This window comes from Haliaeetus albicilla, chromosome 6, assembly GCF_947461875.1.
Source record: "Haliaeetus albicilla chromosome 6, bHalAlb1.1, whole genome shotgun sequence".
NCBI classification, from domain to species: Eukaryota; Metazoa; Chordata; class Aves; order Accipitriformes; family Accipitridae; genus Haliaeetus; species Haliaeetus albicilla.
In genome coordinates, this window is record NC_091488.1 from 35503069 (window position 1) to 35524186 (window position 21118).

The following is a 21118-nucleotide window of genomic DNA, read 5'->3' on the forward strand; positions in this document are numbered from 1 at the left end:
CTCGGTGGTATTCTTCAGCCTGGTGCTCATGCCCTGGCAGGAACCTCACCTGGCACCTGTTTTTGTCAACCAACAGGTCATAACCCAGAGGCAACACACTGTTGAGAACAGACACAAGCTTTTCGCAGGAACGAAGGAAACTGAGTGCAAGGGAGGCTTTGGAAATCCCATGGAAGTTTGATCTGATGAGTGATGAGCAGATTGCAAATATGTTAAATACTTCTGGGAAGTACCGGGTCCCATAACTGCTCCATCCCAGGAAATTGCCTCATCCTTAGGCAAAACAGTCGTGCTACCTCTTGCTTTTTACTCTGTGGCTTGATGACTCTTCCTTCCTTTCCTGGCCAGATCATGACTCCACATCCATAGGTGAGGTGGAGAGCGTCTCTGTGCCAATTCCTTCACTGGATAAGCCAATTATCCTGCACACGAGGTGTAAATTTGAGCTGCCTCAGGCAGGGGAGGAAGCTCATGCTGATAGCCTGGCTTCCCAGATGAGAGGTGGGCACTGCCACGACTCAGAAGAGAACAGAAAATCCCCCGTGTATAAAGAGACGACACAGGTGCCTGAGCCCAAGCCATGAATCCTGATTTCAAATAATCCCTTATTTCAAAGCTGTGAGCGTGTACTCAGCCCAGGAGAGCAGAGGCATTTTTGACACCATTTTATTCTTGTCAACAGCCTTTCCCTGTCCGTTTGCTCTCTCCAGTAGGCTATGAAGCCCCTTTTTGGGCACCTGGACCAGGACTGGGAGTTGCAGTACAAGCCCTGGGTTTTTCGAAGTTAGGCAGGTTGCAATTCAGTGTTCCCATGCCTGAGCTGCTGTTGTCTGTAACAGCTTGCCTGCAGTGCATACCCACAAAGTATTCATACAGGTGACTGCCAGCTGGGAATTTTCTAACTTTCAAGTGCTCGGTTCTCTTTTAACAAGATTTTAAAAACGCACCTTGATATGTTTCTAAAGAAAGTTTAAAAAAGTATGGAAATGGTATCACACAGGAACTTCAGAACTTAGTATGGACCTCTAATCCCTGGGGTTAATGGTAAAATATGCTTGTGAGCCAACGTCACAACCTTCCTTTAAGCATGAGGTACTAATACTTCCCTCTGAAAAAGTTCAAAGAATTTGTATCACAAGCATATGCATTTCCCAACCTAAGTTAGGTAGCCTTGGGTGAAACATCCCATAAAATTCAGCATGAGGCACGTGTCCATTTACTGAATAGTTCATCCGTGGCTTTTGAAATTCATAACATCCTAAATGATCAAAAGGAGCCCTTAATGTATATATTTTAAAGTAGCCCTGAATGCATATATTTGTACCTCCTCTTTCTATAACAATACGGTGCTCCTCAAGGAACGGCTGCCAAAGCACGGGGCCTTGCTACACTTTAAAAATGGGCAGTCTAGAGGAGAGCAAGCTTTCGCCATTCAGTCACGCACGCGCTGGCAGAGGAGAGGAGGTAACAAAACCCGCTGTTCTACCTAGCTGGCTCGTCAACACATTGTCCCCATAATTAGCCGTGCCTTCTGCAACCTCTTATTAGGCCAGCTGGCCTACGAAATATCAGCATCTCCTCAGAGCTGAAATGCGGAGAGTCCCAGTCAAGAAATGGCGTGAGCTCACCTTCACAGCAACGTGGTAATCCTCAGTGCAAGTGACCCACGCTCCTTGAGTTTAATCGTCGCTTTCTGAAAGCTGGGGTCAGGACGCAGGACTTCATTGATGAAGACGTACTAAACCCTGTCCGGCTCAGAGCACACACACTGAGGCTGCTGGAAGGCAGGATAACCATACAGACGGAGCCAAGTCACACTGATATTGTATGGAGTCTATTTGGAGGCTTGGCCTCAATTAGCATATAAATGAAGTGATACCCGCAGTCGCAGCTTGCCAGAAAACGAGACTGAATAATCTCCCCAATTTGGCAGCTCTCTAGAGCATTTAGTTTGTGAATGAAGAGCCAGGAGCACTTCGAAGCCAAGCTGGGTCCACAGCTTACAGCCAATTGACTTTACATGGCAAAAACAGGTCTTGAGAAGTCATGAAGCAGACCAGCACTTTTTCTGCTCTTAAACTAAGTTTCTATTATAGGAAAGTGACTTTAAGGATACTCATCACCGTTCCAGTAGACCGATAGCATTTCACCTATTGCATCCGCAGGCCCAGATGAGCTGTGGTACGGCCCTCCTGCTGCAGGCTTCTGGCCATTAACAGAGTGCTTGATTTTATTCCAAGCGGAGAAGGAACTGAAAGTTCACAGGAAAAATGATACAGAGGAGATGTGACCACGTAGCTGCTGAACTTAGACACAGACAGAAATTTTACTTTCAAATCTTTATTAGGGTAAAGAATAAGGAGACAAAAATAGAAACAAAGACCTTCAAAACTGGCGCACAAGACCATAGAGGGAAGGAGTAGCTGTATTTATTTGTATAGCCTATGCAAGCCTTTTAAGGTATTTCAATTAAGACAGAGGGAAGAAGGCTTGTGTTTTTGTGCAAATGCCTTTCACATTCATTAGGGTTTAGTTTTCCTTCTTTAAATATTTTCAATTGTCAGGGGCTCAGCTCAGACGCAAAAGCGAGGAAATCTAAGCACAAAGGCATGCAGATTTTTCCAAGAGCAGTGCAGTCTTGCTCCTATAGCTGCATAGTCTACTTTGGGGAGGATCGAATTTCTAGGGGAAAAAGCAAAACAAATTTAAACGTAGGTAAAATGTAGAAGGAAAATCAGTGCTAGGCAAGAATGGTCTTTTTTCTTCAGACATTTTAACCCTGGTTTAAACACACTACCTTGAAAAAAAATCTGTTCTCCATTTACATTAGCAACCACAGTCAAGCCTAGCCTGACTATACATGTAGCTGTATCTGGTTTTCCATCCTGGGACAAATGCTTCTCTTCATTAAAAGGTTGGAGTTACAGGAAAATTTTACATGTCTCTTAAAATCCTCTCTGCATCCTTCAGCTAGCTTGCAGTTTCTCTCTGCACTGAATTTGTCCATTCCCCTCGTTCTTAAGCTCCAGTTTAGTGCCTTCCTATGATGCTGTAACAGCTGCAATCTGGAACTGCACCAATGACTCATTCTTTGCAAATGCCCTGGGCCGCCTCCTCAGCTGGGGTGAGGTAGCTGCTGCGCTGCTGCACTCCTGCCCGTTTCACCTTGTAGGCATCTGAACACAAGGGTTCCTGTAAAAAATCCACAAAGTCACTACCTGGTCCTGGACTTGCTTTAGCAGTCAGGTAGATACGATCCCATCTACTGTTCGTAACTAGGAAAGCTATGATCTGAATAACCATTTTTTCTATGACATGAAATAGTCAAACAACGTTAATGAAAAGCAGGGATGACAGTCTGCTTGAGCAAGAGATGGGAATTTTAACAACTTGGATCAAAGAAATGTGTGACATCCAACCTGATTTGGTGCAAAAAATTGGATTAATGTCACAAGACAAGAAACACTGAAATATAAATACTCCTTGAAAAGTTCCCCCTTGCCCATTTCATTAATGTTACCCACCCTTTGGCAATGTGCTTTCCTGGTAAGCCATTTCTGGCACAGCTGTTGTGTAAAGGGTGGTTTCTGATCTTGCACTCTGGAAAATACCCCATTCAAGTTTCAACAAGGGAGAAGTATTTCATTGAGGAATTAGCATTGTTTAACCCACCCTCACAAGAAAAAGGAGCAAAGTGGTTCATCAAAAACAAATATAGCAAAATGAAATAATCCCATGACTCAGGGTTGAACCAGAGTTATGATGCAAATCTACTAGTGACTCCAACTCGCATCTGTTCAAATTAAAGGGCAAAACTGCTCTAATCTTGTTAGGTCTTGCATATTCCGACAACACCACCTGAACTGGAACAGCAACATAATTTTCCAGTCGTCTCCACACTTTGCTTTCTTGTGGTCAGAACCTATGAGTAGCTTGACAAAAAGAGAGGGCTGCTTCCCAAAATTTTTGCTTTGTAAATACATTACTTACTCGTGCTTCTAGGCACATAACATCACCTCCAGGATCATGAACCTTTTATGACCATGACCTATAGCTTAGAAATTACCATTTATTATGAGATGAAGATGCTAGCTGTGTCCTGAACTCACCCACAAAAGGTCCTGCACAGATTACTTCCCTAAATCTTGTCTCTGTCTCTCTTCCCCCACCTCAAAAACCACAAAAAGCGAAACACCATAGCTTAATAGAGCAGGAATGATGATAATTACATGGAGCTTTTGCTCAGCTTGTATCATCTCAGCCCTGCAAGGCCCCAGCTCTGTTCGCAGGTGAGGAGCATTCAGGGGACCAGCTCTGTTTGGCTAAACCCTTCTGCATGCTCCTTAGCAAACTGGGACCATGCAACACAAGCATCATTGTATGGGCTTAAGCCGCTTGTCTCAAATGAGTTAAGTAATAAGCTGCAAAGGAAATCTGGTACTGAGCTACTGATACTCTTCACGGGCTCCAGTACCGAGCGCATGACTAACGACCTTCGCCGCACGGGACGCGGCCTGGGGACACGCGCACCTCCTCGGCGTTACGCCACGGGCAGAGGTGCCACGCACGCGCGTCTCGCCCGACGCGATTTCCGACCGCCGGCTCGCCCCAATTTTAATCGCTTCCTTTGCTGTCGGAGGGCAGGGAAGCAGCAGAGGCACGCTGGCGGGACTCGCGGCGCCTGGGCAGCCCATCGGTCGCGCTGGTGGTCACCTGGCTCCGCTCCCCTCGACGGCTGCCAGAGCTGCGGCCAGCCCTGACGCCGGCTCCCGGCTCTGGTGCGGCTTCCAGTTAAGAAAGCGTACGTGGTGAACGGTTCGCAAGCCTTCCCGAAGCCCCGGCTAGTTTTATGGAGGCTTCCTGTGCCTACTGCTTGTAGAAATGAGCATTAGGAAAGGTCAGGAACAAGGCTGATTTCTCCTTCAAAAGGAACTAACGTGCAAAACAAAGATCTGGGAGAAGCTAACAACCTTCTGTGAAGTTCAGGAGAAACCGCAGAGACCAGCTGCAAAATAACACTTGGATTTCAGCTATAAACAGACTGACTTTTACAGGGGGTTTACGTATCTATTTTGGTGAAGTTATTTATTCTACAGGAAAAATGCTATTTGTAAGGCCCCGGAAAGGCAGGGGGATGAGAGGAGAAAAGGAAGTCCTGCTTGTGTTGTTACAAGAAGCTTCACTTCTAGACTCGAAAAGGGACTCGAAAATAAACATTTCACAAAGCCACAAATTTGGAGAGTCTTCAAGAGAATCATGCTTTTTTTTTTTTTTTAAAAAAAAAAAAAAAAGATCTCCCAGATCTTCCATCAGAATATTTAAAGCTACTTTCCTGCTTTTAAAAGCACACCCTGGGTTTTTTGTTGTTGTTGTTTCCTGGCTGGGGGTGGGCAAAAAAAAAAACCCCACAGAGATACAGAAATTACAGCCCAAGGTAAATAAGTATAGTATGTGTTTTAGTATCTGCGTGAGGCAGTGAGGTAAATGGAATGAAAACTGGATTGAATATAAAGGACAAGAAAGAGATAAACTGCCCAGGTCAAAGACTGTTTGAAGATTCAGAAAAAAAACCCCCCAGCATTAAAACAGGAAAATCTACTGAAGCTGTAAATTTTGTGCAGCCTTAATACAAACTGTATATTTTAAATGAATTAATTTCATACAGTAAGTTGCTCTGTAAGGGTAAAGTCCACACTGAAACAAGGGTGGCTCTAACCAAAGGAGACTTCTAAGTGAAAACAAGTGATATCTGTCATCTTTCTCTAGTGTAAAACAAACACTAAACCATGCAATTTCTCATACTATCCTATTTTGTGCCTCAGAGGAGTCCAGCATATTCCATAGCTAAAAATGAAAAGCAGGCTCTTTTGGTTTCTATAAAAACATTTCAAGTGAAAAAACAAAAGATGAGGTATTTGGTTTTTATTCTCAGATTTCTCCAGAACACAAATGATGACAAAGTGGTCTGGAAACCTAATCATGAGTAACAGGCACCCAAACAGCACCAAGACAGGAAACCTTTCCAGAAGCTCTCAAGCCTGCAGGACCCAGGGAAACCAGCACAGCTTCACTGAAAGACCTTAGTCATTCCTTCCAAAGAGGAGTTTTGGGTCTCCAGGAGCCATAGATTGTAAGTCTTAAGACTATGCCAGCCACTGATTTGTCAGTCACTTGGTTTTCTCTCCCACCATGACCCATTCCACAGACATTTGCCTTTTTTTTTTTTTTTAAACTTTTAATCAGATTCAACACTGACACAATAGCAGTGAGGTAATAGTAATGAAAAAATAGGGCATCCTTTGCTCAACACATCCTAAGAAGGTGCTGTCACCTCAATCATTCAAAAAAGCCAGCCATCTATTCACAGTGCGAGATGAACATGCCAATAAATGTGCATTACCCCCTCTGAAAGCTTTATGAATCACCACCTTGTTAGGTGTTATAATATGTTGCCCCCAGGTGAAATTATACCAAAATTAAAACTATCAGCATGTCCTAGAGTTCACCCTACAAGATAGCGGGCACTCTGCTCATCTTGCTGCAGATAGTTACTTGGGCCTTAATGGGAAAGACTAAGATATATTTCTTCCTCATATCAGAGTTTTACAGCATAATTCTAGAATTTAATTTACAGTGTGCATATTTAGAATTTTAGGTAACATATTTCGTCTTAAGATCCAATGACAGCCAGTGACCAGTACAAGTCCTATCAGCTTTTTGCTTTCAGATTCCAATTTTAACAATTGCCCCATTATTTTTGCTGCAGAAAGCAGCAAGCAGAAGAGCCTCTGCCAAAGGCAGGAACGCTTATAGCAAACCAGGCTTACAGAAGTTCTCCACTTTGCACATTCCCAGATTCCACACCACAAGAAGAGGTCAAAACACAAAATCACAGTACTGTGATTTTGAAAGGAAGGTGTAATGAGCTTCACTGGCCAATAAAAACACTTCTCTATCTTTTTCTTTCCTCAGTACTGTCATTTCTTCTGCACAATTAGATTATTTTTTCAGAAGCTGAAGTAGTCTGTGATGCATTTTCTGCCTTCAAAGCGCCCATGCAGAGGAACACAACTGGGGGCCTGGTGAGCAGAGTCCCAAACCCTCTGCCTAGCAAGATAAGGTTTTATTGTTGAATTTGTCCCTTTGATTTGGGGGGTGGGCACGATTTTAGAGATAGGATTTGCATTTAAAGAATTTGATATTGCTTCAACATTAACTTAAACTAATCTTTAGAAATCTAATCTTGTGTCCTTTTTTCCTCTAATTGTTGATTTTATTCTCCCTTCTTATTAATCATGACTAAAGTTTTTTTCTTGTTCGATGTACAGTAAATACCATATATAAATTGCTTTACCCTGCTATTTCTGTCATTTGTATTGCACGCTATATTTAATAATTTAACCTTGGAGCATGCTCTGCACTCCTTCATGAATTTTGATGTACAAAGTTATTTTCTTACTCAGTATTACCAATAGAAATGAGTATTAATTTAATCTAGTGACAAATTTATTCGTGGAAGTATACATGTTCGTGGGAACCAAAAGCACAAATCCAGATCAAATTTGATAAACCATTTTAGGCCAAATACAAAAGAGCACAAGGACCAACAAGTTAGTTTTGTGTGCTCCTCTCGATGCAGTCTGAATGCATGCTATTAGAAAGAAAAGCAAATCATGGAAATTTTTTAGATTTACTTTCTAGAAGGCAAATTAATGACATTTTAACACTGCCTAGCTCATTCAGAGTCACACTTCAGAAGGATGCAGTTCCATATTAGTATCTCCAGCAGCACACCTCTCTGACTTTTATTACCTTTAAGCAGGAACCATTCGGACAAACAGCATCGACACAAGTCACCCAAACAGCTGTGCTGCTTCTCAGAAAGGGGCAACCGACCAAGCAGGGATTCTGCCACGAAGGATTGGCCCCAGAGAAACGTTATCACTGACAGGGTACTTTCAGTTTGCACGAGCTGACATCCCATATGGTTTAGGTGAATTTCAAATGTTATTTTTTACCTCAGCACATCAGCTCAAGGTGTATCCTGCTGAGTCTGGGTAATTTAGTAAAGTGATATGCAATCAGGGACTTACTTGAAGCAAATAACTCCCATTTTCTAGGAACCATTGTAAGGATTACAATGGGAGAAGCCTCCAGTATTTTACCTGTCTTGTTTTTTTGGTTGTTTTGTTGTTGTTGTTGTTTGGGTTTGGTTTTGGTGGGGTTTTTTGGTGTGAAAGAAGAGCAGATTTTCTATTCGTTTTTAACTAGCAGGTTGTCTTTTCAGAGATTAATGCAAAATTAGACTTCACTATTACCATTTTAATTTAAAATCTACTTTCTCATTGGTTACTACATCTAATACTCCATACCTGCAACTAGGCTGTTAAAACAAGTTTAATGAATCATATATTATACATCCACATATGTCCAAATAAGCAGCTTTTCTTTTCTTTCTTTCTCTTAAATACAGGTTTCCATTTATTGCTAAATTCCAAAAAACATTCTAGCAGGATGTAATCCGTATCAATGAAAACATGGCTTTATTTTTCATTAACAGACTGCTCTGTACCTTCTTTCAATTTGAAATGATGAACCAATAAACATACATTTTAAGGGCTAATGTAAACCTTTTAAGAGCTTAATCTGAGGTGATTCATCCGAAAGAACTGGATTCTTTTATCAACGTTGCAGAAAGTACCTGAGCAATATTCAGCTCACTTGCCTGAACAGCAGAGTAAATATGGATTAAGTATTGATTTCAGAAGAATTATTATGGATGTGCACCAGTCTGAATAGGAAACTTAGACCTTATCATCAGCGTAATGGAAAATAGTCAGAATAATTCTCTATTGCTGCACAAAGTGTTTTCTTTTTCCCATTTAGTCTTTGGCAATTAACAAAATTTATTTTAGTTCATCCTGAATGTCTTGGTAGAAAGCCAAAAGCCTTTTCTCTGAACATCTTGTGCCCAAGTGTCACATCTGGAAAAGCTAATGTCTTAAAGTCTTGCTACACTTCACTTAGTTTCTGATTTGCGATATACAAGAAACAATCTATATTTGCGGAAAAACATTGCCAAAAGTCACCATTTAACCATGATACCCAAACCAAACAAGCAAAGGCTAGGATTTTCTCTGAATTCAGTCAGAGCAAACAAGCCTTTTAAGAAAGGCTAGGACTTTCTTTGCATTATAAGACTTAGAAGTATTATAATGCTCCCATTATGACGGTACACACAGCAGCAGTAATGAAATTGAAAGACTGACAATTTTTATGTCAGTGGTGATGTCAACAGAATTATTCCCGGAAATCAAAAAATGAAGAATTCATTTTTAAATATTCCAGTCCATATTTTCTAAAGTAACTGTGAGTTTGGATCTCTCTGATTCTGCATATGCAACACACAGAACAACTCAGAAGGCTTTGGTTTTCAGACAGCATTGAGGACTTTCCCTCTGAAAAAAATTCACCATGTAGCATCTGGGTTAAGATGACACCACTGGGAAGATGACGCCAATAGTCACTTTAGAAAATCATGCCATGCAATTTCAGCCTGTGCCTTCAGCAGGGACTTTGTTGTGGATCACCCATGATCCACATGCAGGTTTTGGTCACAATACTCAAATCAAATTTTAAACAACTGTCTTCATTGCCAAGGGAAGGACAGGGTAGTTGCACCATCTGAGGGACCTACCACAGGAGGTTACATTACAGGACCGGTCTCCGCATGTGCCCTCTTTCTTTCATCTTTCACATCAGGGACATATAAGCAAGTGGTGATACCAATAAGCCTTTGGAGAAGGGACAACAGAGTATCTGGGAGCTGTGTCATGAGAATCCTTTTCTCCTTCCTTCGTGAGCTGCCAGCTAGCCGTCCAACCGCCCCCTGCCACTGGACAGGGGCAGCTCTGGTCCAAGGGGAATTTTAATTCCCTGGGGTAGCAGCAGCATGAGGTGGCTGCCTCTGCAGATCATTCACGGCACAGGCTGCCTGGGGCAGCAACGGCCTGAACCCTACGCATGAGCCCCACGGGACTGCGGGCTGCCGTGAGAGTGCTCGCCCCGAGCCAGTACAACACCCCCTGACCGCCCATCACTTCTGGGATGTAGGGAATGGCCGAGTCCTTCACTGAAGCAATGCTCCTGCTCCAAGCTGTCTACCTGAGGAAAGGCTTTCCCGGACTTGCCCCACTATTTAGGTGGGCCAAGTGCCCTTGGCACTCACCTAGATGATATAAGACCCCTGCAGACATCCAGCCCGAGTCCTGGATTTTTTGGCCAGCTGACATCCGCCTTCAGGAGCGTAGTCATTGACCTTCACAGCATCCAACGTGCGCAGGGATTTACTGGGTGTCTTGGCCTCTACCACCACCCCTCATGTCCGTTCTACCTTCCCCTCCTTGCAGGGAACTCTCGCACGCCCACGTCCTTCAAAGTGGCAGAGGGGCCGTAGAGGAGCCGGGCACAGACACGGGTGTTGCACGTGCATGTGGTGTCTTCTCCCAGCCCCAGGCCATCCCTGCCCTGTAGGCCAGGGTGAGAGGGGGCCTTCAGCCACCTCCCTTTCTATTTCCCCTATATACCAGGGCTGCCCGTGTTCACTGACATCAACCAGGAGTCCAAGTAATATGGTCAGACGTGTTGAAAAGATCAGCAATATCTTCTGGAGGTGCAGAGAAGGAAAGGAGGTGGAATGAGAAGATTCAAATTAAGAAGATAAATATATTAGAAGCATCAGTGTTTAAAGCTGGCCAAAATAATGAGATTCAAAACTGAAAACCAATCTTGTATAAGCTAAGAACTGTTCCTACACAGAGTCATCTGTCAGCAGATATAGCCTAAGGAATGTTGCTAGCAGTTCAAACCTTAAGTCGGCTGCAGGCTTTATGCAGGTGTATCTTAAGTTCTTATAAAATTGAAGAGACTGCTTTTCTGACTGACTGACTCTTTAATCATGACTTATACGTATATTTTTTAATTGACCAGAAGCAGCCATCCCTAGAGGCTGGGAGGCACTGGGCAGAGGTTCTGCTCACTTATGCTAAGGATCTCAACTTTTGATTGGTACCAGAGAAGCCCAAGCTAGACAGTGTGAGCAGGAAATAGTTCACAGTACCAGACCAAATTCAGCCATACTAAAGTCCGTCCTCACTCTTTTCTTTAGATTTTGCTTTATTAATGAAGAATGATGACAGATTAAATATCCTTCTCCCGTCTATTCACTCCCTGTGCCAGCTGTAGGGCTGTTTAAGCTCACAAACCAAATTGTCTTGGAAAACCATCTTCAAATACTATCTAACAACATAAGATAATCACATTCTTACGCCAAATGAGTCCGCAAATACACATAATCCTTTCCAAGCAGAAGTAATGGTTTGCCAGAGAAACAAACTCCGTTTTAGGTAAGTTCTACTGCTTCTTACAGACAGGCACATATTATCAAAACTGACAACACTGGAAAGATTGAGACTGGTGTAATTACTTCTGGATACCAGTGACTCTGTGAGGGATGGAGGATTACTTGTTTTCCCCAGTGCTAATATTTTCTCCCTCAACCACATCATATACCCTCATGGAAATACTGCTATCGCCTATATATCCCTTTGCCTTATTTACCACCTGTGACTGCAGCAGTATTCAGGATGAGACTGCAGCACTTTAACCCGTGTGCTCAATGGATCATCAGAATATGTTTGCAAAACGACCCATTAAAACAAAGCATCACTTCACAAGATGAAGAATCACATGTTTAATTGCGTTCTCTGAACAAGCAGAGGTAATTGCGAAGTATTTTGTATTGATGACTCCTCTACACGTAGGCCCAAAAGGAAAAATGAGTCTGAGATGTATTCAGTATGGGACTACAGAAAGCGGTGACTCTGCAATCAGAGCTGTTTTTCTTAAATGAAAAAAGATTACTCAACCAGCACTGACTGTTTAAGAAGTGAAAAAGAACTTGAAGGAGCAAATGAGCAATACATTCAGCTGAATACTGTTGCACTCCAGTGGGGAAGAGCGAAGTTTTTACTATTAATTGCCTAATCATACAATTTGCCCCTCAAGTATAGCAAATCATTTGCAAGGACCATTCAGAGACAGAGCCATTTGCCTACAGCTGAGACACAGCAGGAGATTTAGTATGCTCATGTACATCAGACATTTCTAAAACATCATGCAAAGTTGTACAAATATCCAAAGAGGTCTTAGCTAGGGTAAAGTTTCATTTTATTGCCTGATATTATAAAGCTGTATTTTCCTCCCCAGTTTAGCAGGACCTAACAGCAAAATGATTTTGGATTTCCAAAGGCTACTAAGGGACTTATATAATTATATATCCCACTTAGCTTGTATTTCAAATAATTAACCCTAAATTTTAAAAGCCACACAAACGAAACAAACATCCCAAGAAGCTACACGGTTAAAATTTCTGCAAGGTTTTGAGCCTGTGCCTCACTGTTGCCTGTTCCACTCTTAAAGTCTCCTTTGGTCATCATTAGATCCATTACTTGCATGCCAAGAAGGGATGTGCAAGACAGATGTCATTTGTTTCTTTAATTTTTTTCAAGGATTCAAGAAAAGCAGAACATACTTTGAGTTCTGGCACCAAGAGTGGGAGCTCACAGCTGAGGCTTTAGGGGTAGGTCCATGACATCTCCTCAACTCTACAGCCAGCCACAGATGACCAATGCTGCAGGACCTGAATGGTCTTCATTAGGGTTTCCCAGACAAATTGCATGCCAGATACTTCACATTACCAAAACTCTGCCTGAACTGACAACCACTTCTTTCTGCTCACGCACAAAGTGCAGAGCCCAGAGCTGCTGCCAGCTGCTGCTGTTACCGGTGGCAATACTGGTGTAAACTAATTTTGGGAACCATGCTTCTAAGTGAAGATCTAGCATCAGCGATGAACAATTAAGAGACAGTGGAGGCCAGATGGAGTTCCAGCAGGAAGACAGAGGATATATGTGGGAAAGCAGAGCTTGCTGATACTAGGCGAGATTGCTTTCTACACTGGCTAGTAGGCACGAGGACCATAAGAGCAACTGCCAGTGCCAAAACCTGAATTTCTTGCACTAAGTTGAGTTCGTGTAATAGCAACAAAAAAAGAAGAGAAGCCAGCAAAACAATTGTGAGCATGTGAAGTGCCGTACAGCAATGCAGTAAGAGAGCTCCCTGCCTCCTGAACCCAAAGGCTTTTAACTTCCTGTAGAAAATGATACCCTGCGACAAACACAAACCCCTGTGGCTAGCAGCAATTTCATCAAATACAGTAGCATGGGAGGAGAAAAGAAAGCTAAAAATAAAGCACAACTTTAAAAAAAAAAGTTAAACCCATAGCTTAGTTTATGTTCATTTCCCAGACCAGAATATTAATTGCCTGCAAATATTTGGAGATTGTCAAGTATTTGTAAAAGTGTTTGTGGCTCCTAAAACACCAATCAATATTAACAAGATTGTGAAATTTAGAATGCCCAAGTGCATTTCCTGTCCTCCCCTAATGCTCTCTCCAGTGTGTTTCAGTCATGTAGTAGGGGAATAGAAATAGCATCATCAGGATTACTAAACCAAGCCCAGAGTAAGAATAGCAAATAATCCAAAAAATATTAAGCAAACTATATATACACCACACAAAAATGATTAATGCCACATACATCTGGAGGAAATTAGAGTTAATTTGAAATAATGAACTAACCAAGCAGGGCCAACTTCAGTTGCTATTATTTGTGGTGGCCAGCACTAGCAACAGTCAAAAGATACATCTGTATTTGTATGCTCCATTTTTTAGCTGTTACTGCAGCTCTACATAATTGATTCTATCACATCCCTCATCATCCAGACATATTGCCTAATATGTAAATATAAATTGCTACATTTCTTCTCGTCTCTCTCCCATCCAAACCACAGATATCTCCTGTATGCAGCATATTATTAAAACTTCGATGAAGGCAAAAGTTAATAACTGGTTTCTCCATAGGAAAACATTTTATGCTTTGAAGGATTTGTTATCTGAAGTCAGGCCGGCTGCAAAGTTTGCTGATGAGAAACAACCCCTCTGCCGTATTCAACTGTTTTGACAACTGTTAAATACAAGTGATGACACACTTGAAATACCTAGTCTGAAACAAGATAAGATGAATACTTCATATTAAAAGCTTTCTTGTACTAACGCCTGTTTTTGCATGTATTAGCACCAATAGCAGAACAGCACTTGATACAGATGAAAGTAGAATTGGACTTGTAACCTTTAATGTGAGTCAGAAGTGATTCATAGCTCAAGCTATGTCATTCCTATCTGTACTTGCCTATTTTATAATAAATAATGGACCTTTTAAGTACTGCTTAACTGGCATGTGATCCACAGCCTTGCAGTTACATGCTGGCGGTTCAAGCCTAGGACAGGGCATGAATGAAAAAAGCTGTTGCTGCTGAAGAGGGGGGCTCACTAAAGGCACCCCAGAACCACAGCTGAACCCACCCTGGGCCAAACACAGGGATCCTTCCACCTCTCCTGGCTTCCAGCCGGAAGCCACCCCATATCCTCCACTGCCTTTTCTTTTTGAGCAGCAAAGCCACTGAATTGGGTCAAGGAGGCAGGTCGGAGGCTTCAGCTCACGAGTGAAAATCTCTGCACTCAGTGACACGGCTCACCCAGCGTGATGACAGCTCTTCAGCATCCCTCCAGAATTTCCTCAAGGACACAGCAGACTGGGAAAAAAAGCCCTGAAACATCTCAGTGCACAGACTTATGCTTGAAAAGATATTAGTAAGTCAATAGCGTGATAGAAAAGGGCAACATGCAACCAGAATGGAATCTCTTTGTAGGTAGCTTGTCAACAGTTTACACAATAGCTTGTATGAAGTGAATATTGAAAAGATAAAAATAAGTTTGTTTTTAAAGGCCAGTGGAAAGTCTCTGAGAAAGAATAAGAGTAAAGAGTATTAGTCTTTACTACTCTAATGTATTTATTGTGTAGCATTTTATAGGCAGGTGGAGAACACCATTCTGTCCCCAGATAGACCAGCCATGTATTAGCAGCCCACCAAACTAAAGTTGAGAATTTTTTTTTTTTTTTTTTTTGTACCGTATGGATTTCTTTAAGCCTAGCTTCCAGGCTTGGCTAGCAAAATGCATTTTTTCCTTTGATATGGACCATTGATATCTCATGAATATTATAACATGTCCAAGCCCAAGCAACTGCAAGCAGAGTCAAGTGCTTGCAAGCAGTCAATTACAGCAGAGTTATGAATGTTGGTATTTATGGGATTTGTCTCTCTAAGGGCAATCACAGGATGCCAGTACACTAAGATGAAACCTCACTGTTAAAATCAAAACATTTCACACACTTGCTTCCAGAGCCGGGCAGTGACTCTTCTGACTCCAGAAAGCTACCATAACTGGTTAGATAATCATGGAAATTCAGTCTAGAAAAGCAAAGCAAGTGAAGAAGCAAAAGGAAATTTCACTTGGTATTTCAATGACAACCACCACTAGTTTTCAGCTGTTCTCATTTACACATTCTAGCCTGACATACACAGTTTAGTGAATACGGTGGCTTCTCTATGAAGCTAACAGCTCAAATGGCAGCACAGACTAAAAAGGAAGGTTATCCAATCCCAAAGCGAATTTCCCAGCCTCACAGTGTGAAAAGAACCAGTGTTAGATCAACAGAAAAGCATACCAGGTTTTCTATTAATTAGCACTAGAAACCTTTCCGTGCAGGGTAGGGGAAGGGGCTCCAAGTCAGTGCATTGCAAACTGAAGCCCACTGTCAGTACTATTTTCTGTACTTCTGTAGACACACCTGTATCTGTTACATTTAGAGATGGTGTAAAACGCTTTTTTGGGCAAAACTGACACCTATTTGCAAGTTCAAAGCATTACCATAGGCATCCCCAATCCTGTGGTACAGCAGACAGAAGTGGTAGTCCTTTCCACATCATTGCTCCTACTCAGATACAGCAGCATTACAACTGTGCCAAAGCAGACACAGTATCTTGTCAACTGTTGAAAAACGAAACAAAGGTTCCTGTCAACTTCTCTCCTAATATAACCAGCAGGCTCACTCAAAATGGATGAGGTTACCAGGGGAAAAAAAAAATAATCTGCAAATGCAGGTTAATTCACCGGCGGCTGCACTCTGACTTCTGTGCCAACTAGCAGATGTTGAGGTAAAGCTAAGATAAGACTGTGACCATATCTATGGCATAAGTGATTATGATCTGCACAAAGCCTGGCACTAGCTAAATGTTCATTTCCAAGTGTCTTGTTTTTCCCAAGAATTGATTTCCAATTTGTGGGGAAAGACTACCATGTCATTCATTTGTCCTCCATAGCAGCTGTTGTCCATACCGTAGATCCATAGTAAACCCCTCCCGAGAGAATTTTAACGCTTCTATTTCATTGTAATTAATTCTCAGTTGAGTAAATGGAAGAGGACTCTATTTCTGCCCTGCCTCACAGAGATATGCAGAAGCAGCTCTTGGTCTCTGTGCCTGTTTTCCCCTCCCTCATGCAAGGCAGAGCAATGAACCTTTCCTTACAGCCCCCTAATTCAAACACTGGACAAGGGTAATCACATTTCACACTTCATGGTTTAAACTGATCACCATATGGATTAGGAAAGAAACTGTGTCTCACTGCATATGAAATTATCACACAAGTTCATAGCTCTGTTAGTGGTTTCTTTGCTGTAGTCTCAAGAATTGGGTATTTGCCACAGCTGGAGACGCAGATGCTGGACACGCACATGTTCTCCTTGCTGCGTTATTTCGCTAGCTCCGTATTTTTGAAACTTGTCCAGAGTAGAAATCAAGACAACAGTTTCGTTGCTCTGAGCTAAGCATACTTTGTAGATATTTAACATGTTGCACTTTCGCATACTAATAATGGCTTGCTAGGAAATTCCCTTGCTGTGCTAGTTAAAATGCATTGGAAGAGTGGCTTTGATCATCTTCAGAGCTATTCTCCTGCTTTTAGTCTTTTGGGCAGATTTATCATTTCAGATGAAGACTTAACACCTTAGGTCCCCATTAAGACCTTTACCCATTTTGGGGGTTTTGGTTAGTTTTTTTTTTTTTAATTATTTTTCTGAAGCACAGATTTTGCATTTTAAAACTATTTTTAGAGAAATCCAAAATTTTGTTTAAAGAATTTTTTGCATGTGCCCCCACAGTGTGCCTGCCCAGGTGGCTGTCCTTAACAGCTCTGAGAGACCCACTAGGTAAAACAGCTAGGGACCTTCTCAACAATTCCCGGTTTTGGTAGGGAACATAACCGTGGTTTCCAGGGCCTGAACCCCCATTCAAGAGATGCTGTACCTTCAGCTGCTGCCAGGCTGCAGCAGTAACAGCAGCAAAGCTGTCTGAAACAGGGCAGATGATATGAATAATTATGCCTGGTTTCTCCCTGCCAACCCAAAAGAAAGCAGGATTTGGCAGGAACCTTCAGAGGCACACAGCAGCAGAACAGAGAAATGGAAAAGGGCTTTTGGCCCATTTCAAACAGCTCTGTATTCTTCAGTGCTTTGTCTAAACGGTGCTCAAGCAACAGAGCTGCCATCCCTCCAGAGAACGTGTCCAAAGGGAGTCACTCAGCTTCACACCCCGCGTCCTTGGCCCCTGTATCTCGCTCCCTCCCCAGCAATTATTGTTCATGTCATCTCACTTCAGAAACTCCCAAGACTCTCTCTCCGGCTTCATCGCCCCTTTTCCCGACAAACAGGCTCCTTCAGCCCTCTTTCCCATGGCCAGAGTTTGCGCTCCCTTTAGGAAGGCTGCACATACATTTCACACAATAGGCGCCATCTCCATGACACCGTGCGCTGTCTGCACAAGGACGAACTGCAAGTATGCCACATAAATCCTACCATGTAATCGATTTTCATGCCAACATTTCTGGGTCACAGCAAGCACTCATGCTCTGGGGAGCCTTTCATAACCAAATGACTTCAGATTGCTCTGCTCTGAATAATCTACTCTGACAATGGTTATTGTTTATGCTTGAAGCTCCAGTCAAAACTGGAGCTCCACTGATGCCAGATAAATAGGCAGGTAAACACAGCCCTTGCTTGAAAGGACTTGCTGCATCATTTATGTCAAATAAGCAGGCAGAGCAAAGAGGAGGAGTCCGAGTTCAGGACCTGGAAGCATGGGGTTGAAGAAAGGCAGAAGAACGCCCTGGCCAAAATGCTGCGTCACCACAGGCTAAGGGTTCCCCCCGCCCCAGCCCCTCCATTTGATGGCAGAAGCACAAGAGCAAGTGGGACCTCATGAATTCACACCACATAGCCATGGCCTCAGGCAGAATCAGCTGCACACACGCCATCCCTGGCAGGCGTCATCTACATGGTTTGAACAGAGATGCTGCAAGTTGCCTATCCCAACTACTGTTACTTTCAGCAAAATTATCTTAATGCCTGTCCTGGCCACCATGGACCAGAGAACAGATTATTGCTTTTGTCTTTGAAAGCAATTCATTTCTTTGAAAAAATTTGATTTCTTTGTCTTACCTTCCCTAAATTACACAACCCCATGTCTCTCTCTTCACCGTGTAGGGCCCTGGTCTGTCTTCTTATTCCTTTCAAGCCCCTTCAGTTGGTCTTGCCAAGGAATTACCACTATTATCTCCACATGGAGTATGATCCCTTTGCATGTCCTGTCACCTCTGTCTGTCTAACCTTGTGAAATAACTGACTTTTTTGCTATAGTATATTGTCTCAGACACTGTCATTTTTGGATCTTTTGGATCTATTTGTTTCCCACCTTGTAACAAACTGACCAATTATTCCTTGTTACAATGCAGAAATTCACATTTGCCTTCCCAGGACTACAACCTGTTTTCAAATCATTTTTCCAGTTTCTCTGTTATTTTCAGTCGGAAGCTTGTTGCCTAAAACTCCTGAGCCCCACTCCCTAGCCTGAATTTTCCATTGTCACATATATTTAATCATGAATCACTGTTCCATCATCCAAGTCATCAGCGAAAATATCAACTGACTTCAGGCCTCTCTGATGCATTCCTTCATTTGGATGGTGATCCCCTGACTATTGCTTGAAGAGCGCTTTTCTGATCCACTGTTTTATTATATCGTATTTCCCTAGACTTACCAAACAAGACAATACCAACATTTAGATAGAAGGTTTGATTAACAAACGACACATTCACACTGGCTTTATCTTTTAAAGACTGATGTAAACTACTCTGGTGTTGAAAAGGGACAGTCAAAACACTTCCCTCAGAGGACCGGCAGAAAACAGCCAGATTAAAACATCTTCAGCAAGCATGGATTTACCAGCTGGGCAAGGGAGAGTGACCAGTGTCCCATGTTCCCTCTCTGAAGATGCAGCCACCTTTTGCTCTCTCTTCCAAAAACTGATCTCCCAATATCTGTCCCCAAGTCCTCTCTGAAGCAAATCAGGTTAGCCATTGCTCAGCTATTTCCACCACACCCTTGAAGAACAGGTCCTAAGACGTTCTTATAGAATCACAGAATGGTTTGAGTTGGAAAGGACCTTTGAAGATTATCTAGTCAACCTCCCTGCCATGGGCAGGGACACCTTCCACTAGACCAGGTTGCTCAAAGCCCCATCCAGCCTGACCTCGAACACTTCCAGCAATGAGGCATCCACAACTTCTATGGGCAACCTGTGTCTGTGTCTCACCACCCTCATCATGCTCATCATTCTTCAGGAGGACCAGAGGGGTTTGATTTGCTCCTGCTGCAAACAAAACCTCCTTTTTTCCCAGTTCAAGGGGTTTTGGCTGACAGCAAAGACCACGCTAACTGCAGACCAAAGACGTGCCTACAGTGCTCACAAGGAGCAAGCCAGCCTCGCAGGAAGCCACCGCTCCTTTGCATGCCAGATCCCGCTCCCCTTCGCGCACGCACGGCCAGGCTATGTCTGGTGTTTGTGCTGGATGGAACGAAAACATATTTTTGCTTTCTGTGCCCTGCAGAAGGCAGAGTGAAAGAAGAATTGCACCCCTAAGTGTAAAGGCTTAGGGTCCAACCAGTTTCAAACCCAGGATGCAAAAAGAACATAAGAAGAATAGGAGAGGAACAGTGCCAAAAATACAGTGCAGCTTCATTTGAAAAACATCAGCTGATAGTGTTAATGGTCACCACGGTCTGCACATGCTCGGTTTTATTTCCCATTACTTTCCAAGGGGAATACAATAGCGTGATGAAGCCAGAGACTTAAGAGGCCTGGATCTAAAATTATTTTTTGTCGCACACAAAAAGATTTCATCACCTGAGTCTCAGAGAAACTCAAAATCTGGATTTCCAAAACTGCCAAATTAAAGCTTTTTGCAGCAAAATTCTGTTTTACTGCTCACAGTTATGCTATTCTCTTCTACAGTCAAGCATGGCATTACAGAAACTATTCCATGTTGACTCTTCTAATAGCAACACTTCTCATTAACACTGGTCAGTGAGTCTTTCACTTTGGAGACCAAAGTGAGTATGGGCATTTGATTTGCATGAAAAACAATTATCTTTGCCTTCAAAAGGCATTTAAAGCTAGAAATCAACAGATACACCTTGTCATAATGAAAACTTTTAGAACATTACAGCTTCAAAGAGATTTAAAAACTGCCTACTGCAATTCCCTGTGATTTTTTCCTTCACTTATAAACTTCAGTGTTCCATAAATCTTACTATTTTGTTAAAGCCAAAAAGTTAACACCATTACGTATTACTCCATAAAATAATATGGCTAGAACATCACTTCCACAGTATAGGAAACGAACCATAAAGCAGTAACTTGGTCTTTATGAGAATCTTTTAAGAGAGCACAGCTTTTCCACAGCTAAAACCATCAGCAGCAAAACTGCCATTTACCCTGACCTGCTGCTTTCGCAGGATTTCCTGCCACAGCAAAATATTCCTATTTTGGCCATCATCAGGAATAAGCAAGCTCTGCTTGCTAAAGAACAGGCTTTACGCTGTGTCATAACTCAGCCACCATAGTGTGGGATATTTTAAGTCCACTCCTGTTGAGCTTCGCCCCAGCACTGTCATGTCACATCCCACCCTCATACAGGACACTTCGGAGCAGGTTTCTTCCCTGTAAGCACAAAGACGAGACTTTGATCAGCCGTAAGGAAGAC

General features: G+C 42.6%; 1 protein-coding gene across 1 annotated transcript in view; it reads right to left on the reverse strand.

The window, feature by feature from the left end:
• PHLDB2 (pleckstrin homology like domain family B member 2) overlaps positions 1–21118 on the reverse strand; it is a 114720-nt gene that overhangs the window by 86392 nt on the left and 7210 nt on the right. The gene's annotated exons all lie outside the window — the stretch shown is intronic.